The following is a 25444-nucleotide window of genomic DNA, read 5'->3' on the forward strand; positions in this document are numbered from 1 at the left end:
GGTCATACTGCAGAGCTACAAGTGCTTGAGAAAAGTGTAAAACAATGTCAAGATCAGGTGACACTGTGGTCTGCAGCTGCACGTGCTATTTCTGCAGAAATGGCCCTGGCCTAAACACACTTGAGATCTCTGAGACAATAAAGGGAAAAGGAAGACGCCAGACTTGGCCAGACCAAAATTAGGTCACAGCCCAGGGAGAGCCAGGGTCAGGCTTTCTGCAAGAGAAGCAGAGCTGTCCTTGGCTAGTGGCCCTGGGCTCTTCTGAGGCAGCAGCAGGGACTTTCCATACACCCCAAGCTCAGAGTTCCCATTCTAGCACACTGAGGTACAGAAGCTGTGCTGGAGTCTAGATGCTCCTAAGGGCTGGCGTTCTCTGCTTCATCAAATCCCCATGGTAATCTGGATCTAGAAAGCACTGGTTCTATTTTCTAGTTACGGAAACTGACCTAAGCTCATTGCTGGGAGCTATCAGACAAGGAGCCTGAATCCCAATCTGTGCAGAACTCAGGTGCCTTCCCTTTCATGGTGCTAAGAAATCTAAGAATAATTGGTATAGTTACATAGAGTAAAAAGATTAAGAGACTGGAACTGGGAAGCCTAGGGTACCTATTGCATGCATGCATGTATGTATGTATGTATGCATGTGGATGGATAGTGGGGTGGATGGATGTAGAAAGAGGAAATATTCTTTCTATATTAATACAGGAAATTATTACAACAGCAATTTTCCTTAACCTTCTCATTCTCCAATGACTGACGCAGAGAGAGTATGATTTATTATTAAGCTGTAAGCACTATGCTGCACAGATTCTGAGCTACTCCTACTTCCTTTAAAACACACACACACACAAAAAGCCAATCACTTGCCAATCTGATGACTTCAGGGGCAGCTTTGATTCCATCAGTCTGTCCTTACAGCCACGTCTCTTCTTTCTCTCACAGGCTTTTCCTTCTACTGTTGCTCTCCTCCTACTCTATCTTCTTTCTCGAACCCAAGCCTGGGCACCTAAAACTGCCTCTTTCTCTTCTATCCAGTCATAGGCTTCAGCATCTTTATTTAGCCAATCAGGCATAATTGGGGAACATTCCTTGTCATTACGCAGTTATAGGAGATTGTTCAACATTCATAACAATCAGATATCAAGGCAATGAAATCGGCATTTGAAAACACAATTAGACCTTCCTCCAACAGATGGGTGACTGGACTGAGTGAGTAGATGGGTGAATGCACAGGTAGATGGAGGGGAGAGTGAAGGGTTGCATAAGTGGGTGTGTACATGGATGGAGGAATTGATGGATAGATTATCAATGAATGAGTGAATGGGTGGAAAGATGGATAGATGGGTGGGTGGGAGAAGTGGGTGAGTAGATAGTTGAGTGGGAGGATGGATGGATAAAATGATGTATAAATGAATACATAGATGGTTGAGCAGAGGGGTGTTGGGTGGAGATGAATGGATGGAGAGAGAGATAATAGTTGTATAAGTGAGTGAATGGATGATTGGATGGGTAGGTAGATGAATGAATGGGTGGGTAGAAGAGTGGAGGGATTGGTTGATAGATGAGTTGAGGTCATAAGGGAAGGTGGGTGAATGATGGATGGATGGGTTGATGGGCAGGCAAATGAATGGGTGACTAGATGGCTGGGTATCTGGATGAGTGAATCAGATGGACAAATAGATGATTACAGACAGACACACATTTTCTCCAACATAGGCACTTGTATTTTCATAGAGCTTCCTGGCTTTCTGAGTCTCATAGTCTCCATGCAGAAAGTCTGAAATTTGTACATCACCGGTTGAGTGATAAAAGCCCTTCTTTAGATGCTGCCTGGTGTGGACAACATGGACCATGGTGAGAGAGGAAATGCTCTCGACAGCATCAGGGAAGGACCCAGGAGAGGCACTAGAAGCTCTGGCCACACCTCATTCTCTGAAGCAGAACCAGACACATCTACAAACTCCAGGAAGGCTGTGGACAAAGGTGGTCTGAAACATTCTGCCTTCACATACAGGAGCAGACATTTTGGGGAGGGGAGATAGGGAAGTAGGAGGTCTTAACTAAGCCCTGTATATGACCACATCATTCGGCTGTCTGGTATGCAGGCAAGGGACCAAGGGAGTGGGGTCCAAACTCCCTGGGAGTGGGCAGGTGGTGATCTGTGCCCTATGTACAACTTTGCTCCATGGTTTACTCAGGCCAGGTTGCTGCAGGTGACTCAAGGCACCTGTGCTATGTACTAGGGCACAGGGGAAAGCTGGCAAAAGTGTCCAGCCTCAGCTCCTGGTGATGGCCTTCTTTTGGCTCCCCAAGAAGGAGGGACCAGATCGAGCAAGATATCCATTTGGTTTTCTTGGGAGAAGCAAAGCCTCTGTCCATGTGGGGATTGCCTGTGGCCCCTGTTTGGGAACAGGGGCCAGAAAAAGGATAAATGAGGCCTTGCCGCCAGACTCCCAACTGTAGTTCCTACACTGTATGGAATCTTGTGACTATTGCTTTCAACAGAGAGGCAGCAAGACTCAAGTTCTGCCATTCACTGACCTTGTGATTAAAGCACCTATATTCTCCCTGTGCAACTAGCCTGGTTAGACCCATTTACATAGGATAAAGCCCCTTACTTGTCCTCAGTCTACCTCCCAGCCTGTCTCAGCAGCTCCCTCCCTGCCTCTCTTTCCCTAGGGCACGTGCTCACTGTGGTTCCCTCTGACAAACCTTCCTCCTCTTCATGGTGTGTTTTTAAGGAAATACCAAGTGTTGGAACAAATAAGCTACAAACACCCTTAGTTGAAGATAGCAGTTTATTGATTGTTCTCACAGCAGGCAGGAAGCAGGTGTTCACACCCTGCAGGTGGCCAGTCCTCCGTGAGCTGGGGGCAAAGGGGTGTGTGTAATTATTCCAGCTTGCCTCTGCCATTCCTGTCATCATCTGCCTCCAGGGGGAGGTGATACCAGAGAAGACACACCTGCTTCTTAAAAGCCCAGTCCATCACAGCACACAGATTTTACACTCAAATTCTCCCTAACAGGATCCCACCATTGGAGGTGGACTGCATGATAGACCCCTTTCCTGTGACAACTCCCAGCTATAGACAGGTAGCCTGGACTCTGGGAACAGTCACCACTCCCACCCACCACATCTGGCTAGCTTCACTTTATCCTTTAACTGGCAAGCTCACTGCTGCCTCTTCCAGGAAAGCTGTCTTGAGCCTCCAGCCCAAACAGTCAGATGCCCCTCTCCTTCTTGGTGCTATTCTGCCCAGTAACTGCATGGATAGTGAAACGTTGGGTAGTGAAATAGAAGTACCCAGAGGTGGGATTCTGTATCCACATGAGAACCCATTTTATTGCATAATAAGGCATTGGATGGGTGAGTGGACAGGTGTGGAGGCAGGATGAGGGACAGGTGGATGGACAGACAGATGAGTGAATGGATAAATGAATGAAGTAGGTTAGTGGGGTGAATTGATGGATGGATGGGATGGGTGTGTAAGTAGATAAATGGATGGGTAGGTGAGTGGAGGAGTAGATGGAGGAGGGTGGGTAGATTGGTAGATGGATAGATGATAGTTCAATGGCTGGATGGAAGGGTAGATGGACAGATGCATAGACAGATAAATGGAAAAAAGATAGTTTTTTTTTCTTATAAGGGTTCATTTCCATGCCTGCAGACTGTCTGAGCTGCTTCTTGGCTCTCTGAAAGCGTTAGAGAACTGGAAGATTTTGCTGGGAAACACCTAGAAGTTTCTGAGGAAACTCTGTGGAAGCTCTGCTGCTATGAGTCCACCAGCATAGACAGAGTGTGCCTTTGTAAATGTTTTTATTTCCTCAGATGGGGATGAGATGAGCACCATTCCTAAGCCTTTTTAGATCTTTCTGAGCTCTCGCTGGCTGGTTCACCTCAGTTTTTCTGGCTCAAAACTCCTCTTCAAGCTGATTGATTCAAACTGATTTCTCTCAGCTTTTGATTGGATTGCTCTGCCTGTCCTCAAACAAATTCTGGTAACTTGTTCTAATCTTCTGGTTCAGTCTCATTCTCTGGCTCATTTTGTCTTCAGCTGTGTCTAGCTTGTTCTCTTTGCAAGCTGTCCTGGTTTCCTGGTTTAAAAACAAAACAAATCTCAGTCAAAAACTCTCTTCTTTCCCCCTCACTACTCTATTTATTTATTTATTTATTTATTTATTTATTTATTTATTTATTTATTTATACAGTATTCTTCCTTCATGTGAGCCAGCGGGCCAGAAGAAGGCATCAGATCTCATTATAGATGATTATGAGTCACCATGCGGTTGCTGGGAATTGAATTCAGGTTCTTTGGAAGAGCAGACAGTGCTGTTAACCTCTGAGCCGTCTCTCCAGCCCATCTTCCTCACCACTCTTATGTAGCCTCTCTTTCCTGTCTTGTTCTTGTGAGAGTTGCATGTATCCTATATCTGACTCATTCTGTCAAATCTTTCTCTGATTCCGTACTTTGTCCGTCCTTCATTTCGACATCATTTTCAAACACGGCCGCTTCCTTCTGTAAACTACCTTACGTTCATTGTTTGGAGTTAAAGGTGTGTACTAAGGATGTGTCTGTATTCCAACAAGATCGTAGTGTAAGCCAGTGCATGTCTGAATTCCAGCTGGATGACATAGACCTAGAAGCTCTTTGGCTGTGATCCCTTGCCAGAGCAGTTATGCTATGGATTAAATTTCTCTACATGCTTACCTACTGCTCTGTTTTTCCTGCAGTCTGAGATGGATCAATTTTAACCCCAAGGGCTAAGGAAGCCTTCAGGGTTCCCAAGGCTGACTCCAGCCCCAGCGAACCCTAGAACATTGCTTTCTTTGCTCTTTCCAAGGAGTGGGCTCTGGGCCCCACTGAGATTCTCTCTTTTCCTAGGTCACATGGGTAGCTTCTATTTCCTCTCATTTGGCCCACTGTTGAGAAGAACCAGCAACTTACAGGCCCTGCCCATAGCTCTATTCCACAGCTCCAGGCTAAACCCTCTGCAGGAGAGAGGAGGCAAGTCCTTCTCCAAGGAATAAGATCATTTTTGGACAGATAACTGGGCAACATGGCTCCCAGACAGGAACTGGAAGGAAAGGCTGAGGTGAAAAGCAGAGGGCTCAGAGCTTCCTTCTGTTACCTTCTGCGAGACATCTCCAGAAGGTCCTAGGGTTGTGAGCACTGAGTGAGCACTAAAATGCTGGCCGCCATGTGGAGATGAGCCCAATGCCAACCAAAGACAGCAAGAGCCTAGGGACAAAGTTTGTTCTATGGATTCACCACTGCCCCCAGGAACCAGTGTGTTTATCTCTCTGGAGTCTTTCTGGAAGGCTTCTTCTCTGAATCTCAGCTGTGCTGGAGAAAGAAACCATGTTCGATGAGCTCAGAGTGTCCATTGGGGACACCTGTCAGCTCTTGGAATCCAAAAGTACCATCCTCAGTATAGCTGGAACCTATAATGTATGGAGCTATGATGTATGGAGCAGTCAGGGTGTTTCAGGTGACGTCACTCTGAGTTCTCAACTAGAGTCATGCCTTTAATTCTCAGAAGCATTAAATGAAGTAAGGCTTGTTGCTCCTCTTAATCTTCCACTGAGGCAGAAAGAGTTATCATGCTGTCCAATGACACCCAGCCCCACCTCCCTCTTTTTCCACATTCTAAATATTAAAATACACAAATCCCAAAGCTTAGGTTCATGACTTTCCACAAATGGGCATGCTGGTGTAACAACCACTTCAATCAGGAAGTAGGACATTTTCCCATCACTCCATTCGGCCTTGCAATCAGTCCCCCACCAGGAAAAGCTGCTATTGCTTCATGTTGCCTTTCCCAAGCATGGCATGGGGGAGCTGTACAATGGAGCTGCACCACTTGGTCCATCTCTTCTTTCCCTCACATGGTGCTGGGAGGAACTGAACTAGGGCTGTGGAGATGGTTCAGTGGGTAAGAGCACTTGTCGCGCAAGCATGAAGGTCTGGGTTCTGATCCCCAGCATCCATGTAAAAAGATGTAAAGAGTCAGGCATGGTTCTTCTATCCTTCCCCTCCACTTTTCCACAAGACTCCCTGTGCTTCTCTCAATGTTTGTCTGTGAGTCTCAGCATCTGTTTTAAATCACTGCTGGGTGGAGCCTCTCAGAGGACAACTATGCTAGGCTCCTGTCTGCAAGCATAGTAGAGTATCTTTAATTGTGTCAGGGATTGTCTCTCTTTCATGGTGTGGGTCTTGGGTTGGGCCAGGCACTGGTTGAACGTTTTTAAAATCTCTGATCTATCTATTCTGTCTTTGTCCCTGCACATCTTGTAGGCAGGATAAGTTTTGGATCAAAGTTTTTGTGGGTGGGCTGTAGTTTTTGTTCCTCTGCTAGGAAAGAGTCTTGTCTAGCTAGAGGGTGTCCTCTTCAGTTTCTATGGCCCCTGCTGTCAGGAGTCAAGAGTTCCACAAGAAGACCAACAAAGCAAACTAACCAGGGCCCAGAGGGGCCTTTGGAGTCTGAAGCATCAACGAAGGACCATGCATAGCCTGGACCTCGGTCCTGTACATAGATGTAGCCAATGGGCAACTCAGGCTCCATGTGGGTCCACTAGTAAGGGGAGCAGGGGCCATCTCTGACATGGACTCTGTTGCTTGCTTTTCGATCACTACCCTTTGATGGGAGTGCCTTGCCGGGCCACAGGGGAAGAGGATGCGCTCAGTCCTGATGCAACTTGATAAGCTGGGGTGGGTGAGAAGGGGGTTCCCCTATTCTGAACAATAGGGGAGGGGCGGGACTAGAAGGAAAGGAGGGAAGGGGCTACAGCCAGGGTATAAAGTGAATTAAAAAAAAAATGTCAGGCATGACCTTTTGAGCGCATCTTACCCCAGCACTGTGAAGAACAGAGACCGAAAGAATGCCGGGGCTCCCTGGCTGCGAGCCTAGCTCCAGGGTCAGTGACAGTCCATGAATCAGGGAAGAAGATAGAAGATATTAGAATACAACACTGTTTACTTTGGCATCCATTCAAGGGTGCACATATGCTCATACACACACACACACACACACACACACACACACACACACACACACACGTTGGGGGGTTGGTCTGATGTATTTTGAGGCTAATTAATAAAAGGCTGTCACACATGGGCAGGGCAAATGAGACAGGCATGGCTAAGGTTCCCAGGCATGGAGACAGAGATAATCTAGGGAAGAAGAGAGACGGAGGAGAGGAGAAGAAGGCCAGTACGAAGCTGGATGTGGTGGCGCACGCCTTTAGTCCCAGTACTCAGGAGGCAGAGACAGATGGATCGCTGTGAGTTTGAAGCCAGCCTGATCTACAAAGGGAGTACAGGACAGCCAAGGCTAACACAGAGAGGCCCTGTCTTCAAAAACAAAACAAAACAAAAAACAAAAATAAAAATCGAAACAAAACACATGGCTGGCATGGATGGAGATTTGGCCCAGATGAAGAACATTAGCAAGTATTTGGGATTATGGATGGGAGGTAGCTTGATAGAAATTATTAGAAGTAAATGGCATGGGATTGGGGTAGGTGTCCCATACTTGCCCCACATGGGAGGTAGTTTAGAGGATTAATATCTGCCCTGCCCCAAGTTAGCTAAGGCTATTTTAAAATATAACAAGTGTCTGTGTCTTGATTGATTGCTAGCGGGTCATACTGCTGTAATAATAATTATAGGCGTGATAATAAACATTATTAGGCCATATTTGTAAATTCACAACAACAACAACAGCAACACACATACATACACCCCTTTGACATGCAAAGTGACAATGAAGTTTGATGCTGTTTATTGTTATGTCTTCAATAAGCAGGCTACAATCCATATAAACACAAAAAAGATTAGGTACAGAGTACGGGACTAGTGGGGCAGGTTAGATCACCACAGGGAAGGGAAACAGACTAGACAAGACTGACAAATGAGAGGAATGGGAAGATCAAGCAGGGAAAAGGGAAAATGGACACAAGGAGCAGCTAAAACTAAGTGCCATGTGGGGGTCATGTGGAAACTTAATATAGGAGGAGCTTCTTAATATATGTTAAGTGGGATTTAAGGCCCACTCCATGTGATGGAACCTATCCCAACACTGCTCAAGTGGCCAAGAACCTGAGACTAGATAAGCCAGGAAGGAGGGGAAAACCAAATACTACTGTTCTGCTAAAGGAACACAGCGAGAAAAGGATTCCTGATTACATTCCTCTATATCCATCGACCAGCGTCTCACTCAGCCACCATCAGGCAAGCTTCCTCCTGCAGATGGGACCGACATCTAGACAATGTGCAGAGAGTGAGAAACCTTGGAACACTCAATTCTAAATGAGACATCTCCATCAAATCTCTCTCCTCAAGGCCCAGGGAGCCCTATGGAAGAGAAGGCAGAAAGAGTGTACGAGCCAGAGGGGACGGAGGACACCAAGGGAAACAAGGCCCTACAAACACTGCAGACCAATACACATATGAACTCAGAGAGGCTGTGGCATCATGCACAGGGCCTGCACAGGTCTGGGCCTGATGAGTTCTTACTGCTGAGGAGGCCCCATAGCTAAGCCAGAAGCTATCCCCAGTTGATAACCACTTACAAAAGAAATATCAGTTTTCTCAAACTGAATCTCACTGTATATATAACACTAAAGGGCAGAACCCAGGCCCAGTAATAGATGGACAACTCAGTGGCATTTTGGGAGCTTCCTTGTTTCATAATGCTTTTTTCAGGCCACTGCCTTCTTCTTTTCTTCCTCTTTCTCTTCCTCCTCCTTCTCCTCCTCCTCTTCTTCTCCTCCTCCTGCTCCTCCTCCTTCTCCTTTTCTTCCTCTTCCTCTTCCTTCTGGGTCCTTTGCATATATATTATGGTTTCTGGTTTTGTGTCTTTATGAGATTTCTGTGTATGCAAATGTATGCATTTCTGTGTCTATATGTGTTTCTTGAGCATTTCCTTTGGTTCTTTATTTATTTGTTTTGTACAATTCTTATTTGTTTCTATTTTATATAATAATAATAATAATAATAATAATAATAATAATAATAATAATAATAATAATTATTATTATTATTATTATTATTGCATGTTTGTATCCAAAATCCAAATGTGTGTGTGTGTGTGTGTGTGTGTGAGAGAGAGAGAGAGAGAGAGAGAGAGAGAGAGAGAGAGAGAGAGAGAGAGAGAGAGAGAGAGAGAATATGAATAATAGGGTGGATTTGAGTGATTGGAGAAGTGGGGAGGAGCTAAGATAAGCTGGTGGCTGGAACCATAGTCAGAGTACACTGTACTAAGGGAAAAAAATCTATTTTTAATTAAAATAAAGTGTAAAGTTTAATGATGATACTTCTCAGGGGTCTCTTTATCTTCTCTAACTTCTGGATCAACTAATAAAAAAGACAATATTACCATTATTAGAGAATGCTGACAATAAGAAATTGTGTTTACCTCTGTGAGAAAATAAGCTTCCTAAATCTGAACCCTCGAATCAATGAAACAGGAGACCCTTCCTGGAGTGTGGGACACTATCCTGCCAGGGATAGCTGGCCTGAGACACTAGCAGCTGAGATGAGGAGATCTGGATGGCTCTGGGCCTAGTTTGAGGATAGACTGGTAGGGACGAGCTAAGAGGAGGGTAGCTCCTATGTATGTTGGGGATGCTGATTCTGTTAGTGCAGGCGACAGACATGGGAACCAGAGCAGGTGGCTTAGGAGGGAAGAAAGCCATCAAGGCAACAGGGCAGCCCCTGCCTTTTTTTTTTTTTTTTTTTTTTTTTTAGTTTTTCGAGACAAGGTTTCTCTGTCTAGCCTTGGCTATCCTGGACTCGCTTTGTAGACCAGACTGGCTTTGAACTTAAAGCGATCCGCCTGACTCTGCCTCCCGAGTGCTGGGATTAAAGGCGTGTGCCACCATGCCTGGCCTTCCCCTGACATTTTTTTAAAGTGCCTAGCCAGACACATAACCCAGTGAGATAAACCTTTGTCCCTAGCTGGTCTGCTTTGCTAGTGTGCAGAAGCATGTGTCTTCAGTTTCCAAGTGACTGCTGGGGCCGAGACCCCTAGTAAGAGTCTCTCTGAATGGTCAGTTGTCAGGTGGGTGTGGCTCTGTCAAGGTCTAAGCTCCTCCATCATCCTCTCAATGCTGGGAGCATATGAAAACCTGAGGTCTTCTAGAGATCTGAGAAGCAGGGTCCATGCCAGGCCCTTCAGTAAGTAGGGGAGCACCTCATAATAAAGCCCACCCAGCCTGCTGCTTCTTCTAAGAGGTGGCATGGCTGACATCAGCCTCTGACTCCTGGCCAGTGAGTGCACTTACTTTCTGTCCATCCCCCTGCCCACTCGGAACACATTCCCCAACTGCTGACCCTCCCTGACCTGAAGCATGGCACACCGGCCAGTCCGGCCAGTGCTCATGTCACACTAAGCTCTGTGCACCTCTCCTTGCAATGCCATACCAAGGTCACTCCCTGGGAGCTTAGCTCAAGACTGTACAGATTGTTTGAGGGAAAAATATTATTCTTTCGCAGCTGGGAACCAGCAGGTGTCAGAAGACTGGTCTGGGTGGAGGGAGGAGGAGACTTCCTACTGTGTGAGGAACTCAGTCCTGAAGAATGGGCCCATCCCAGATATTGAATGACCCAGGGAAAAAAATACCACAACAAGGCAGAGGCCTACACAAGCAAGTTTGAGCAGCTGTTGGTTACAGGGACCTGGTGTTGGCAAGTCTGACCTTGAGCATGACAATGAGATTGGCCTTCTCAGGCACGATCAAAAGGCCACCCAAAACAAACAAACAAACAAAAAAACAAAAAAAAACCCACCCCAAGGTGAGCTAAGAGCAAAGAAACCCAGTTCAAGTTCAATATTCAAAAGCGCCACTTCCCACCTGCTCAGTTTCACAGCCGACACGCTGTAGCCAGAGCTCATCAGCCAGTAACTGAAGAATATAAACTGACTGCTCCTTGGCCCTGAGGCCGACAAGCAACTTGCCTGTTTAGAGCCATTTTTAAGAAATAAAGTAATCATCTAGTCCATGTTGACTGCAGACACCCTGGCACAGGCACGAAAGCCCCAGCTCCTCCCGAGTTTCCCTGTGTTAGGATCTGCACCTCAGAAAGAGCCAGGCAGAGAGCACTTGGCTCCCACAGAGGCATAGACCCCCTGAAAAACAGGGGTCACATGGTTCTGAGATGATAAGCCAAAGTACCCACAAGAAAGGGCATATCACTGTGCTTATTAATGATTCTCTCAGTCACGGGCGCAGGGGTTCCTGGTGCAGCCCACTCTGCTCCTTCTGTCCCTTCATAGCATATCTGCCGCCCTCTGGGGAAGGACTCATCACTGCTGTTCCATTTTCTTTCTTTCCCACGTTTCCCCAGCTATTCTCCAGCAGTTTTCTCTTTCAAATATCCTTTACAGTCCCCCTGCTACCTTCCCTGGAATAAGATTCTGCATGATAATTTACATTAAGACATTAACATCCTTCCACTAGGTACCTCCTTTCTAGAAATTCAACTATCTTTCCATGTTATTCAGACACTTACCCCCCAATGCCCAACCATGCAATAACGGGTTAAAGATCCTCCCCTGTAGCACTCAAGATTCCATTCAGCAGATTCCATAGGCGCCTCTCAGTCCCTGGCCTCCGTTAGGAGGAGGTCCTCCTTCCAATAGCAGTTAGAAATTAATGATCTTGAGCAACAGCAATGAAAACTCATTTTTCCTAATTCCGACTCCGGGTCCTTTGAGCAACCCTTCCTTTAAGGTTTGCTTGGAATTGCTCCTGGATGCTCACGGCCAGGACATTTGTTCAGATTTGTCACTGTGGAAAGTCATGCCATCAGCAAATTCTTAGCATTTTTCCTTCCTTTTCACTGTTGGTAGTTTTGACTTGTGTTTTCTTGTCCTCATAACCATCTGGAGCCACTCTGTGGTATGACGAGGCTGGCTGGGCCTCAGCATGGTGAGATAAGGTGAGCCCCCAGGCAGGAGGGAGCATTCATACCCAATACGTCAGTTGGTCCTTGCATGGTGATTTAACCAACAGTTTGCTGTGGGAATGTGACTCAGTGGGATGAGTAGTGCCTAGCATGAGATAAGCTGGTTTCATCCCCCCAATATCACAGATACATTGTGGTTGCACACCCCTGGAATCCAAGTACTTGGGAGGGAGAGACAGAAAGGTCATAAATTCAAGGTCATCCTCAGCTACATAACACATCTGAGGCTAGCCTGGACTACATGTGTCTAAAGACACAAAACAAAAGAAAAATTGTGCCGAACCCTTCAGATACACCAGGTATGGTGACCCCTGCCTTTGCCTCCTCATTGTCACAGGCCAGCATGAGCCTGGAAAGCAAGTGTGTCACCCAGTCAGAGAAACCTAGAGCCCAGCCAAGCAGTAAGAATCACCTCACTTTGCAGGAGAGGCCATTGTGTGGATGGGGTAGAGACCTGCACGAAGTCCCACAGCCAGGGGGTGTTGGGGCTGAGGAGAGGGGAGTCCTGCTCTGCATCTGCCTGCAAACCCAGCTCCCTGATCCCTGAGGGCCAGCTGGCCTTCAGGCAGTGCTAGAGTCCCTGCTGGCACCTGTCCTAGTTGGCCAAGGGCTGAAGACAAGGCTGGCTTTCCTCGATAGCCAGCTAAGAAGGAGAACATGGCTGTTGGTAGAGATTCCATGGAGGTCAGAGCCAGGCTGAAATCCTCGATCCCTTCAGCTACTATTACTCAGCAGGTACCACCTGATCTTGGGGTTCACTGATGCTGCACCTCACTTGCCTACCTGGCAGGCTCTGCTCTCAGCAATCTGGCTGTAGGATATGACCTAATTCTGGGTTGCATGGCTTCAGGCCCAGCCTAGAACCAAGGCCAGTGCCAAGCCTTGTAGAGTGGGAATGAGTGTGGCTGTTTGGCTGTTGACAGTGGCTGTACGCACCTAAAGAGGCCGGCTGGTTCACAGTGGCTTGGAGGTGGTAGTAGATAAGTAGAATCTTCCATGTGTTCCAATGTGTCATAAAAAACGATCAGTGGTGGCTTACACCTAATAATTCCAGGACTTTGAAAAACCGAGACAGAAGGAATGCATCAGTTTAAGGCTAGCCTTGGGGTACATAGTGAGTTCCAGACTGGGCTACAAAGTGAGAGCGTGTTTTAAACGAAACAAACAAAACACACACACACACACACACACACACACACACACACACACACACACACACACAAAGGAGTATAAATAAGTAAACCCAAAAAGTAAATCCTAAGACTTCCTTTTATTTTTTTTATTTTATTTTTTTTTTTTGGCTCTACCTCATCCTGGCCAAGCCACATTTCTCCTCCTTGGTTGATATTCAAGGCCATCCCCTCCCCTTGTCTCCCAAACATCTTCCCTCTGTGCACTTGCTCATTCTGTTCCTTACACTTGGAATGTTGCTCTACTCTCACTCCAGTCCCCACTCTAATTCTTTCCACACCCAAAACCCAGATCCCATGTCCCCAGCAAGCTCCCTCCGCTCTTCCCCATAAAATACACCTTACTTCCCTGTGTGCCACGTCATACAGACTGGGGGACCTCTGAGCAGCTTCTGAGAGGTCCATTGGGAAGAGCAGGCTCCTGGAAGTCTGCTCAGGACCCAGCCTTATGTGGCTCCTCCCCAGCCTGCAGGGACTGCTCACCCACTACCAATGTGTTGTGGTGGTGGTTGGGGAGAGCGGATGCTGCTGCTGCTGGAGCCCAGGAGATGCTCTGGGCTCAGAGAGCTGGTGGTTATCACTCTTCAGCAATCGCTGCTTGCAGGATGCTCTAGCTTGTGCCCCATTTAATCTTCACCCCTCCTCTCCATCAAGTGACCGCTGCCACCTCTATTCTACAGGCTCAGAGAGATGGAGCCCAAGATCACACAGCCAGGGAACCAGTAGTGTCTGCAGTTCTTTCTTTGTCTTGGGTCCCCTGCTGATTCGAATAGGAAAGATGGCTCTCCTGGCTTTGTGGTTTGGTGTAGCAGGGCAGGAAGCTGAGCTGGCATTTAGTATTTAGCTCCTTTCTTCCTTTTCTGCCTCTACCCTTCCTTCCTTTTCTAGCCAGCTAACCAGCCGCTATGTGCCAGGTGCATGGTAAATAAGCCAGAGAAGTGCTTTGTAAAAACAAAAAAAGGCACTCGGGTGTGGTTCTGTTGATAGAGAGTTTGCCTCTGGTGTAAAAAGTTCCACAATTACTTGGGTATATGGGTGAGGGAGGTCCCAGAACCGGATCAAGTGAGCAAGTAGTGGCCAGAAGGAAAGAGGAAAGCTTTACCAAATAGGGTGCAGCTATGCAAAGGTGAGGCTGCCTGCACAGACTCTGGCCTCAGGCTTGGATTAGAGCCCTGAGGTCACTGCTGACTTCTGTACAAACTTGATGGCTTTTCATATTTTGAGTCTTGATTGTCCCAAGCTGGCACTACAAAAAGACTTACTTCCTTCAGGCGTGGCATGAGGCAATCATGAGCTGAAGTGAGTAAAGTCACAGCACAGAGCACAGAGTCAGTGCTCGGGCCTGACATGACACCTCTCTGGGTCTGCTCAGGTCGACAGGAAAAGTTCCCTCAGGCCCCTGAGAGTGACTTTACCTCAGCTACAGGTTATTAATCACCCTGGTACCCAGGAGCCCTCAGACCAATTAAGGAACCAGAGTCTTGCATCCACCCAAGTGATGCCAGTGCTTATTCGAGAGCAAGAGCACAGTCTGAGAGATGTCCTGGAGCAGGTTCCAGAGTCTCCGAGCAGCTGTCGATTAAAGGCCCAAGGGTGGAGAAGACCCATTAAATGTCAGAGATGAGAAAGAAGCCCTAGGCCCCAAGGAAGATGTTGAGAAGACTCTTGGAGACAGAAGGGAGGTGGGGGGGGGGGTGAAATGAAAATGAGGTGAAGGGACGTGAGTTGGAAGTAGGGGTATAAGGACAGTGTGATGAAGGGGAGGGGAGGAAGGGAAGGTGTAAGTGAGGAGGAAGGAAAGGGACATGAGGCTGAGGTGAAGTGAAAGGAAGTGGAGTGAGAGTATATAGAGATGAGGTGAAGTGGAGTTGAGGTGAAGATGTGGGGAGAAGATGTTGGAGGTGATGAGGTGAGGCAGAAGTAAAGCAGAGGTGAGGTGGCAACAAAGCGAGATCAAGGTAAGGTGAGGTGTGGGAGAAGAAGAGAAGGTGAGGTGGCATGAGGTGGAAGTGGAGGCAAGGTTGAGATGGGGTAGAGTGTAACACTTAGGACGTGAGATAGGGAAACCATACTGTCTGGAGAGCAGACTTATCCAGCATGGCTGGTACAAGGATGCAGGAAGCTAAGGCCAATTGATAAGGATGCTTGTGAATGAATAACCTGGGAAAGCTCAAATTCTGGGTTGCTTTCGTATGAGGAACATGGATGCTATGAGGCTTAGCTTTCATTGTTAGCTTGATACAACCTGGAGTCAACTGAGAAGAAAGTGTCAGTGAAGGATTGTCTACATTGGGTTGGCCTATGGGCATGCCTGTGTGCGTATGGTGGGGGGCGGGGAGTTGTCTTAATTAAGTTAATGACTGTAAGAAGACCCAGCCCACTGTGGGAGGCACTATTCCCTAGGGTGTTGTTTGTGAGGAGGAATTCAGGCAAGCAGAAACCAAGCAAAAGGCACACCTGCATTCATTCTCTCTCTCTCTCTCTCTCTCTCTCTCTTTCCACTGTGGGTGTGACGTGAGCAGCTGTCTCCAGGTCCTCCCACTCTGACTTCCTTACATTTCTGGCCTGTAACCTAGAATTCAGAGCTAAAATCAATTCTTCCTCCCCTGGGTTGCTTGTTGTCAGGTATTTTATCATAGCAACAAAGATGAAACTAGGACAGCTGACAAAGAGGAGTCTTCGTACATGCTGGGTCTTAGTGCTACGTGCCTCTAAGGAACAGTGTTAGAGGGAGCCTAAGCTCCTAAGAGTGATTAGTAATGAGGGCTATGGCAGCATCGCCTATACCAGGCATTTCCCACACTGCCTGAGGAAGCAGCCGTGGTAGAAAGTTGAGATGGAGTGTTTGTGTCTCCTGGAATGCATATGTTCACCCCAATCTCATGTCTGATAATATTTAGAAGTAGGGCCTTTGAAAGATGGCATAGTTTCCACCTAAATTGTCTGCCAAAGGTTCATTTAGAAAAGGCTTGGTTCCCAACCTGTGACATTACATGTGGCCCTATGGGAGGATGTTAAGTTAGTGGGATCATGCCCTGAAAGGGAATACTTTCTCTCTCTCTCTCTCTCTCTCTCTCTCTCTCTCTCTCTCTCTCTCTCTCTCTCTCTCTCTCTCTCTCTCTCTCTCTCTCTCTCTTTCTCTCTCTCTCTCTCTCTTTCTCTTCCTCCCTCCCTTCCAATATCTTATTGAAATTTTATTTTTATTAGATATAGTTATTTCATGTGTATTAGTATGCAGGTGCACCATGTATGTGCAGTGCCCAGAAGAGGGTGAAAGAGCCCCTGGAAATGACTGTGGTGAGCCACCGTATGGATGCTGGGAACTGAACCAGGGTCCTCTGCAAGAGCAACAAATGCTCTTAACCACTGCACTATCTATCCAGCCTCCAGCCTTTCCTTTGGGTCTGTTGATTTATCTCAGGTATTTTGTTACAGAAGGGTGCCAGAAAATGGAACCAGGACTGTAACATCTGTGCAAGCAGCAACAAAGAAGACTGAGCCCTAGAGACACTGATGAGGATCAGAGGGGCGCGAGGATCATTTGGGAACAGGAGCAGAGGCTGTCTCTGTTAAACACTTGGACAAGAATTTGACTGTGTTACATGCATGGTCTGAGACCAGGGAAAGGCTGAGTTTAAAGGCGATGGATAGTTGATCAGGTAGGGCACATTGCAGGCAGCCCAGCATTCAAGCTGTGACAGGAGCAAAGGCTGGAGTGGAAACATTTAAAAAGCATGCGGTTTGGCCAGAAAAGGAACATATTTCAAGGCACTGCTGAGGAGACTGTCATTACTAGCAAGATCGGTGGTGCTGAAGAGAAGCCGTGGAGTTTATATCTGGACAGGAGGAAAGATGATTTGAGGACGTCTCAGGATTCAGCAAGCTCTCACTCATCCCAGGCTCAAGGGTATAAACGTGTAAACTCCATTCAGAAGTTTTACTTAGTGTTGGTGAATTGTCTCAATGGGTAAAAATGTTTGCTGTGCAAGCTTAAAAATCAGCAGCGAGCCAGGCAACTCTGTGGCACAGACCACAGCTGTGCAGCAGCAGGCTGACAAACTATGTGTGTCTGGTATGTGAGTGAGGACTGCACCAGGCTCCAGCCACACAACACCTGGCCAGAGGTGCAGTGACAGGTAAGCCCTGCTCACTGAAATGATATCCTGTGAAGGGCTTGAGCTACCTCTTGGAGAATCTTCCCCCAGGGCCCCATCTCCCCATTCATCCCAACAGAGAAGATAAAATTTCTCTGATTGATCCCTGGTACCCCCTGAACTGTCTGGTGCACTCGGGTGACTGTACTTCCTATACAGCAGACAATTTCTTGCACGTGTTTTAATTTCTATAGTCCCATCCTGGATTCCTTCCCACTTTACTGAGAAAGGAAAACGAGGCTAGAAAGGAACCCAGTAACCCAATAGGACATGAATATACCCCCTGGGTTCATCAGAACCTTGAAAACGCCATCAGTGTGGTTTTCAAATCCTTAGAAAGAGAAAGTAAGCATTTGCTCTTCCTTAGCAGTGTGGTGGGGTAGGGAGTGGGGGTGAGGAGGTGGGGGGTGGGTGTGAGGGGGTGGGAGCCTCTGTTCCTGAGCATGTTGTGGGGAGGCTGCCTGCAGTCCTTGAAGCTGCCTACTTCCACTCCAAAGACTTGACACTGGCCCATCCTCTAACAGTTGTCACCAGTAGCCCACAGGGCTCAATGTGGGTCCTGGAGTCTGGGTTGATTGTCACCAGCTGCTGTGGATGGCATGACCTCTGTCCCACTGTCCCTCCAGTCCATGTCTCACAGAGATGGATGGTACAGTCGGATGCAGTTTCTGACGCTTGCCAGTGGTTGGTCAGGAAACAGTAGCAGGCTTGAGCTGTGGCTGCAGAGGATCTAATACAGGTACACTTAACTGGTTGTCACGATGACTCTTCCCTGTAATCCCAGTGCTCTGGAAACAGAGGCAGAGGGATTGCCACAAGTTTGAGGCCACCGTGGTCTACACAGTGAGTTTAAGGACAGTTGGGGTTACAGTGTGAAATCTTGTCTCCATACACAGAGGAGGCAGAGCTGTTCCTCAGCATTGCTGTAAAAGTGACCACATGCTTAGTGGCTCCAGGCAACACCATCCTCTTCCTCAGACACCAGAAGTCCCAAAGTGCACCGTAAGGGGTTGAAACCAAGTCAGCTCACCTGCTCCTTTTGAGGCCTCAAGGGAAGACTTCGACCTTTGCTTTTCCCACCTTCTAAAGACTTCCTGCCTTCCCTGAGCCTTGGCCTCATCCCTCTAATTCTTTCCTCGAACATCTATCACCTTAACCTCCCAAAATCCCAACAAGGAAGCTTAGTATCTCACCACCAGCTTTCATGGATAAACCAGTCTCCCATCTCAACAGTTTGGCTTAGTCACACCTTAAGAGGCCCTTTTGCTAAATAAGGGGCACAGTCACAGGCTGGATTGATGTCTTAAAGCCCTTATTCAAGAGATTACAGGAAGCTGGGTGAAACAAAGGCCTGACTCTTCCCTGGGGCTCTTAAATGAGCCTGGGGAGGGATGGCAGGGCCCAGGACCCATCAGCCTGGGGGATTACTACAGTCTGAGACTGATAGTTTCTGTAGGTACAGTTTGGGAAGACGTCTGGATCCTATGAGGGTATGAAGATGCTTCCCTCACAATGTCATTTGTCACTTTAGAAGGAAAGAGAGGTGACCTCACCACACCAGGATACAGTGGAAGAATTTCACCAGATGCAGACAGGTGTGGGTGCTATGCTCCTGGGCTTCCGAGCCTCCAGAACCATGACGGACCATGTCTTTATAAAACCACCCAGCTTTGGGTGTTTAGTTATAGTAACAGGAAACTGACTGAGAAACTGTTGACTCCTAAAGTCTGGAGGGTGAGGATGGGGAAGAATAGAAGCACTCTTCTTCATATTATGGGGGCCTATTGTCTACAGCCTCAACCCTCACTCCCCCCCCCACCCCCTCGCCTGGCCCTAACCAGAGAGCAGGTAACCAACAGACTTCAGAATGCACCAGAGCAGGGAAGAGAAGGGTAGGAGGAGAAAACAGAGTGGGCTGCACAATTCTGTCCCAGCCATGACTTCCTCATGCTGTGACCTGGGGTCTCTGGAGAGGGTCTAAAGAAGTGGTTCTCAGGCCAGGTGTGGTGGCGCATGCCTTTGATCCAGGCACTTGGGAGGCAGAGGTAGGCGGATCGCCGTAAGTTTGAGGCCAGCCTGGTCTACAAAGCAAGTCCAGGATAGCCAAGGCTACACAGAGAAACCCTGTCTCGAAAAAACAAAACAAAACAAACAAACAAACAAAACCAAACCAAAGAAGAAGAAGAAGAAGAAGAAGAAGAAGAAGAAGAAGAAGAAGAAGTGTTTCTCAGCCTTCCTTATGCTGTGACCTTTCAATAGTTCCTGATGTTGTGGTGACCCTGACCATGAAATTATTTTTGTTGCTACTTCATAACTGTACTTTTACTATTGCTATGAGTCATGATGTAAATCGCTGTGTTTTCGGGTGGTCTTAGGTGACCTCTGTGAAAAGGTCATTCGACGCTCCCCACAATCAGGACCCACAGGTTGAGAACCACTGGTCTAGGGCTTAGTCCCCTTCCAAGAAGGGCAGATGGCCCCCAGCCCCAGCACATGATGGAGCTCTGAGGAATTCATTCTTCACAGGCCGAGTTGTCAGGATTTGGGGCAGAGGAGCCACAGGGGAAATTCAAAGCAAACAGCCAGCAGGCTCTTCAAAGTACATTTCTGCAACAAAGATTGAGAAAGCCCAAAGCTACAGGCTAGCAGGCAGCCTGAGCAGCCCAGGCCCTCTGAGAAGGGTGGGCAATTAGAGGAGCCAGGAAGCAATTAGAGCCAGCGGTCCTCTGATGTTCCCTGTGGTCCTCTCAGGCTAGAACACCAGCCTCACAGTGGGCTGCAGGCTGAGCAGGGAAGCCAAAGACCCCGAGACTACAATCTAGGAGATGGAGATGAGTCCTGGGGCTACCTCTGACGTACCTGTGACCTTGAGAAGGGCAGGATCCCTCCCTCCACACTTCAGTTTTTCTGTGTTTGAGAAGAATCTTCTGTGAGAACAGTGGGAGTTGGGGAGTGCAGGGGGATGGGGTAACGGGATGGGGGTGGGGGAATAGGGAGATGGGAATGAGAGCGGTTCTCAGTGAGGCACCTGACTCTAGTGAAGGGCAAGCAGAGACCTGTGGTCTGATCTCATTGGAACCCACAGGGACCCTCAGAGGGGACAGACTGAGGTGTAGACCTGTGGACTGTGGCAGGGCTTCAGGTGCCAGATGTCCCATTCATCCCCTGCTCTACAAACTGCCTTGGGACACACAGAGGAGTCTACATCATCATCCCAGAACCCTCTGACTATGCTACTTAAGTGGTGAGCAAAACCAAAAGAAACATTCCCCATTCCTTACCCTTAAGGCCAAACATTTGGAGCCTGAACCTTGAAGTCTTTTACAGACTTTGGAGGCAGGGGCAACTCACCCAGGGGCTTCTTAGGCAAGTAGCCAATCCTAGCTATAGCATCCCCTGTCAACTTTGCTGTTCAGCAAGGTAATAGGATGTCTGTCTGTCACCCCGATTTAGAGCCTACGGCAGCGGCCCAGAAAGTAAAACTCAGCAACTTCCTTTCAGGGTCCCTCTTTGGAACTCATCACAGCTCTTCCAAAATGTATTCCCCTTCCCCCCCCCCCCGCATACCCCCCCATGGGCGCCTGTGTTTGAACACTTGGTCCCCAGCATGTGGCTGTTTGGAAGAAATTGTGGAGCCTTTAGGAAGTGAGCCTAGCTGGTGTAAGTGGCCCAGGGAGCTGGCCCCGCTGAAGGCATAACCCCAGGTCCTGGTTCTGGCCTCGCTCTCTCAGCTTCCTGCCACCCACAGTTCACAAACCTGCTGCTGCACAGTCTGAATCACCAAGAATGGACGGGCCACCGTGCCTTTCACTCCCTGACAAACTGAAATCCTTGTATAACCACAAACCAAAATGCATCTTCCTCTCTCAAGTTGTCACTGATACGGAGTTTGTCACAGTCATGAGTTACTTTTGAATTAGTTACTTTTCTGCTAGGATAAAATAATTGCTTCCAAAAGCAACTTGTGGAAGAAAATGTCTGTTTGGTGTATGGTTCCAGGAGGATAAGAGTTCCTCATGGCAGGGAAGCAGGGCAGCAAGTGACAAGAGCAGAAAACCAGGCATCTTCAACCACAGATGCAAGGGTCTCTGGGACATTCAAGCCCAGCACAGAAGGCCATATTTTTTGAAAGACTCCAGGGCTCCTTTAAAAGAACCATGTCACACAGCCTGGCTCCTTGCCCTGCTGGAAGCTTTCTGGTATTTTTGGTTTGGCTGTCTCCTCCTGTGACATGGGAGGCCTCATTTTCCTGTTTCCGGGAAGCAGCTGCAAGCTTCATTTGGTTCAATCTCTGCTCTCCTAGATACTGTATGCTTTGTGTGTAAACATATACAAATACACACATGCGTGCATGCACGTATACTCAAAACACATCCCAACACACACACACACACACACACACACACACACACACACACACACACACACTCACACACGAGTGTTCTTGATTGGATAAAGAAATTTAACAACACCTTTTTTTCACTGGAATTGCCCACCCTCACTGTCACCACTGTCCTATGCCACCACCACCTCCCGCTCCCCCTGCCCCCCCCCAAGAGAACCAGCTAGGTGTTGTCCCTGAAGGGAATTTCTGTGATCACAGCCTTTTCAATCTCCTTTCAAATTAAAAGCAGCTAGGCTAAAGTGCTCCAGGATTTCAAAGCTCTGTCACCAGGCTTCAAAGGCTGTTCTCGCTAATGAAATTAAATGAGATAATGTACTGGGAACTCAGCACACTGCCTGCCAAGCGTCTTCTCTGAATCTGGGCCTGTAGACCAAGCCTTCAGCCTTCAGTAGGGAGGTCTCCACTGGTCTGTGCTGCCTGGCAAACACCTTGCAGGGTTCCAGAAAAGAGAGGGAGGCGACCCTGGGCACTCCAGCACTGTCAGCTCTCCCTTGAGGGGTTCCCCTCTGTGGCTTTTTTTTTTACCACCACCATTATGGTGACCTCAGGAAATCAGAGTAGCCACCAGTCCCCTCTGGCATGGACTGAACCCTTGTCCTTTGGTTTCCCCATCTGAACAGACAGGCTATCATTTCCCAAAGCCATCTGCAGTGAGCACAGGGGGAACCCAATTGTGTTTTCTCGAGCTAGTTCTTAAGAGGAGAGCTCCGGTCTGCAGTGGACACTTGCTGACTTCTGATTCTCCACCCTAGACCACTGCTAAGACAGAGAGAATACCCCTGGGGACACAACCAAGAACCTTTCAGAGACACTGAGCTGATTCCATATCCCAGTCATCCAGCATGGGCTCCAAATGAGCCAGGAACCTCATGCCAGTTGCTCGTTCATCCCCATTACGACCTCAGGACAGACTTGCCTCGGCTCAGAGGTAGAAACATTGGCCCCATTTCTGTGAGACAAGTGGACAGCCAATCCACATTACAAGTGTGAAGTCATGGGGCCTTTCCAGAGCACAGGGTCAGCTGCTATTACCATTATCTTGTAAAGAGGAGATGGTCAGGCCTGAACAGATGGCTCAGAGGTTAAGAGCACCGGCTGCTTTCCCAAAGGTCCTGAGTTCAATTCCCAGCAACCACATAATGGCTCACAACCATCTATAATGAGATCTGCTGCTCTCTTCTGACCTGCAGGTGTTACATGTGGGCAGAGCACTGTATATAGAATAATAAATCTTAAAACAAGAAGAAGAAGGAGGGGGGAGGAGGAGGAAATGGGCACTCATCTGAGCAGGGCTCTGATGTGTCTTCACCCCACTGGTGAAGGTGGTGCTCTGAACCCCCAGCCAGGGAGTATGTGGTAAACTCCTTCCAGCATCTTTCCCTCTACCCGATTCCCAAATGTCTGGAAGATGATATGAGTGAACACCACAGCCTCCAGCTCTCTGGGGCCTCTAGTTGGGCCACATTAAGCCTAGGGCTTACAGAGGTTCACAGCCCAGCCTTCCAAGAAGACGGGCCATTTCTTCTCTTGGATTCAGTGGATCAGGAATTTGGAGTGCTGGGATCCTGGTGATCCTTGGCTAGGTGTCTAATCCTCTTCCCTCTTCCCCAGCCAGGGCCCATTGCTCCTCACCTAGGTCAGACCTTCTGGGTCAGGCTAATCTTACTCCACCATTGGACTTGAACTCTGTCATTTCAGCAGGGTTCCTGCAGTCATCTGCTGCCACTGAGACTGGCAGCTCTAGTAAGAAAGTTGGACGTGACTTAGTTCCTAGCCCTGCCAGGTACAAGTTGTTTGACCTCAGGTATATTAATTCATCTCTCTGAGTGCAGTACCCCATTTGCCCAGAGAGCTGCTATAAGGTTTCTTCCTGCCCCCTTCCATTTTTTAATTTTACAACATGATTTTATAGTATTCATTTGGTATACCAAGTTTAATCCTTTTGATAGCCCTACTGCGACTGTCAGTGGGGAGGGCACAGAGGCATCCTGAGGAGTCCCTTTAATCTCTTAGGTGTTTTCACTCAGGCCGACCCAGGATTCCTGGCTTTGGCACAGAAAAGAACTTCGGGGTTAGCCAGTATGATGTCAAGTTGGAGTTTTACTGAAAATAGAAAGTCAGGCAGGAAAAGAAGAAGGCACACATAAGAACATGGGTGTGGGCTTCTCAAAGAAGACATACAATTTATTAAAAGGTGTCTTGCTCTTTCTTTCTTTCTTTCCTTCTTTCTTTCATTCATTTGTTTTGTTTTGTTTTGTTCTGTTTTTCTAAACAGGGTTTCTCTGTGTAGCCCTGGCCATCCTGGAACTTGTTCTATAGACCAGGCTGTCCTTGAGCTCACAGATGTGCCTGTCTCTGCCTCCCCATATGCTCCTATGCCTGGCTTTAAAAGACATTTTAAAAAAAAATATATATATAGATTCAAAGCCAGGGGCTAGAGAATAGCAGGCCCTTGCAGCAAGAACAAGGCAGGCCTGAGTGTGGGCACAAGCTCCTCAAGAGAGAGTGGCGATCAACTGTCTCAGCATCAGCCATACCTAACATGTCCATGGCTCTTAAGTAATATCTCAAAAGGCTGCTAAGAAGTCTTGTTTTCATTTGTTCTTTCTTTCTTTCTTTCTTTCTTTCTCTTTCTTTCTTTCTTTCTTTCTTTCTTTTTGGTGAGTGTTTTCAGTGTTCTGCAGGTACTTTGGGACTGTAATCTGCTAACATGAAGCCAGGAGCCACCAGGGTTGACCAAGGAGGTTAGAGCATGTCCTTTTGCTGGAAGGGCCTTTCTGCTGAGATCCTTAGAAAATTGAAGGTCTTCAGCGAGGAGGGGAGAAAGGCAGGGAGTGCTTGTGAATAGTGCTGAAATCCTTGCATCTGTGGTGGTGAGAGGCTTCAAGCAGACTTCAGGGTGAGTGAGGGCTTCCTTTCTCTTCCCACAGCCTCATAATGTCCCTGGCCTTTCTCCCCTTCCTCAGGGTAAGCACCCCAGCCACTCTAGATCTAGAGAGCCAAGAAAGAGAAAGGTGGGGAGCCTCCTACAGAGGTGTTACAACCAGGTAAGGAGATAGAGGCACTTGATCTTAGAGAATAGGGGAGTGGCTGCTGTTGTGCCTGGAGTCCAACTCTGTCAGGGGAAAGGCCTCCCATGGAGATAAGGACCCTTCTTCCAGCAGATTAATACCGAGTATCTCTCCCTCCACAGGCCTTAGCCATTGGAGACACAAGGGTAGCCCTTTGGGAATCCAGGCCCTGCCAGCTGCCGGGAACAGGGTGCAGTCTCACCCAGAGTCAGGCTACTGGGAACACAGACAACTCATTTTTGTTTTGTTTTGTTTTGTTTGTTTTGAGCTAGCTCCTTTCCCACTTCTTTCCATGGCAATGACAGAAGCAGCGGGTGGGTAACTCACCCCTGTGCCTGCCCAGGGTCCCAGAAGGAGTCCACTGAGGGATGTCTGACCGCACATTGCTATGAGGAAGACTAGGATGCTGTGATCCGCCCCCAAGTTTATGTTGTCAGATCACAGCTGAGTGTGGCAGGCTGGGAATTCACATGGAGCACCACTGTGTGCATTTGTGCACTTAGGGCCTAGGGGAGAGACATTTGTCAGACCTCTAGGGTGCCTCGTTTTTCTGTTTTCCTGAGCTGGACCAGACCCTTTATCACTGTTTTTCTGATGGACATTCTAGCAACCTGGTCCCCATAGCAACCAGCTTGGATGTCACAAGGAAACCCAG

This window comes from Acomys russatus, chromosome 4, assembly GCF_903995435.1.
Source record: "Acomys russatus chromosome 4, mAcoRus1.1, whole genome shotgun sequence".
In the NCBI taxonomy this organism is placed as follows: domain Eukaryota; kingdom Metazoa; phylum Chordata; class Mammalia; order Rodentia; family Muridae; genus Acomys; species Acomys russatus.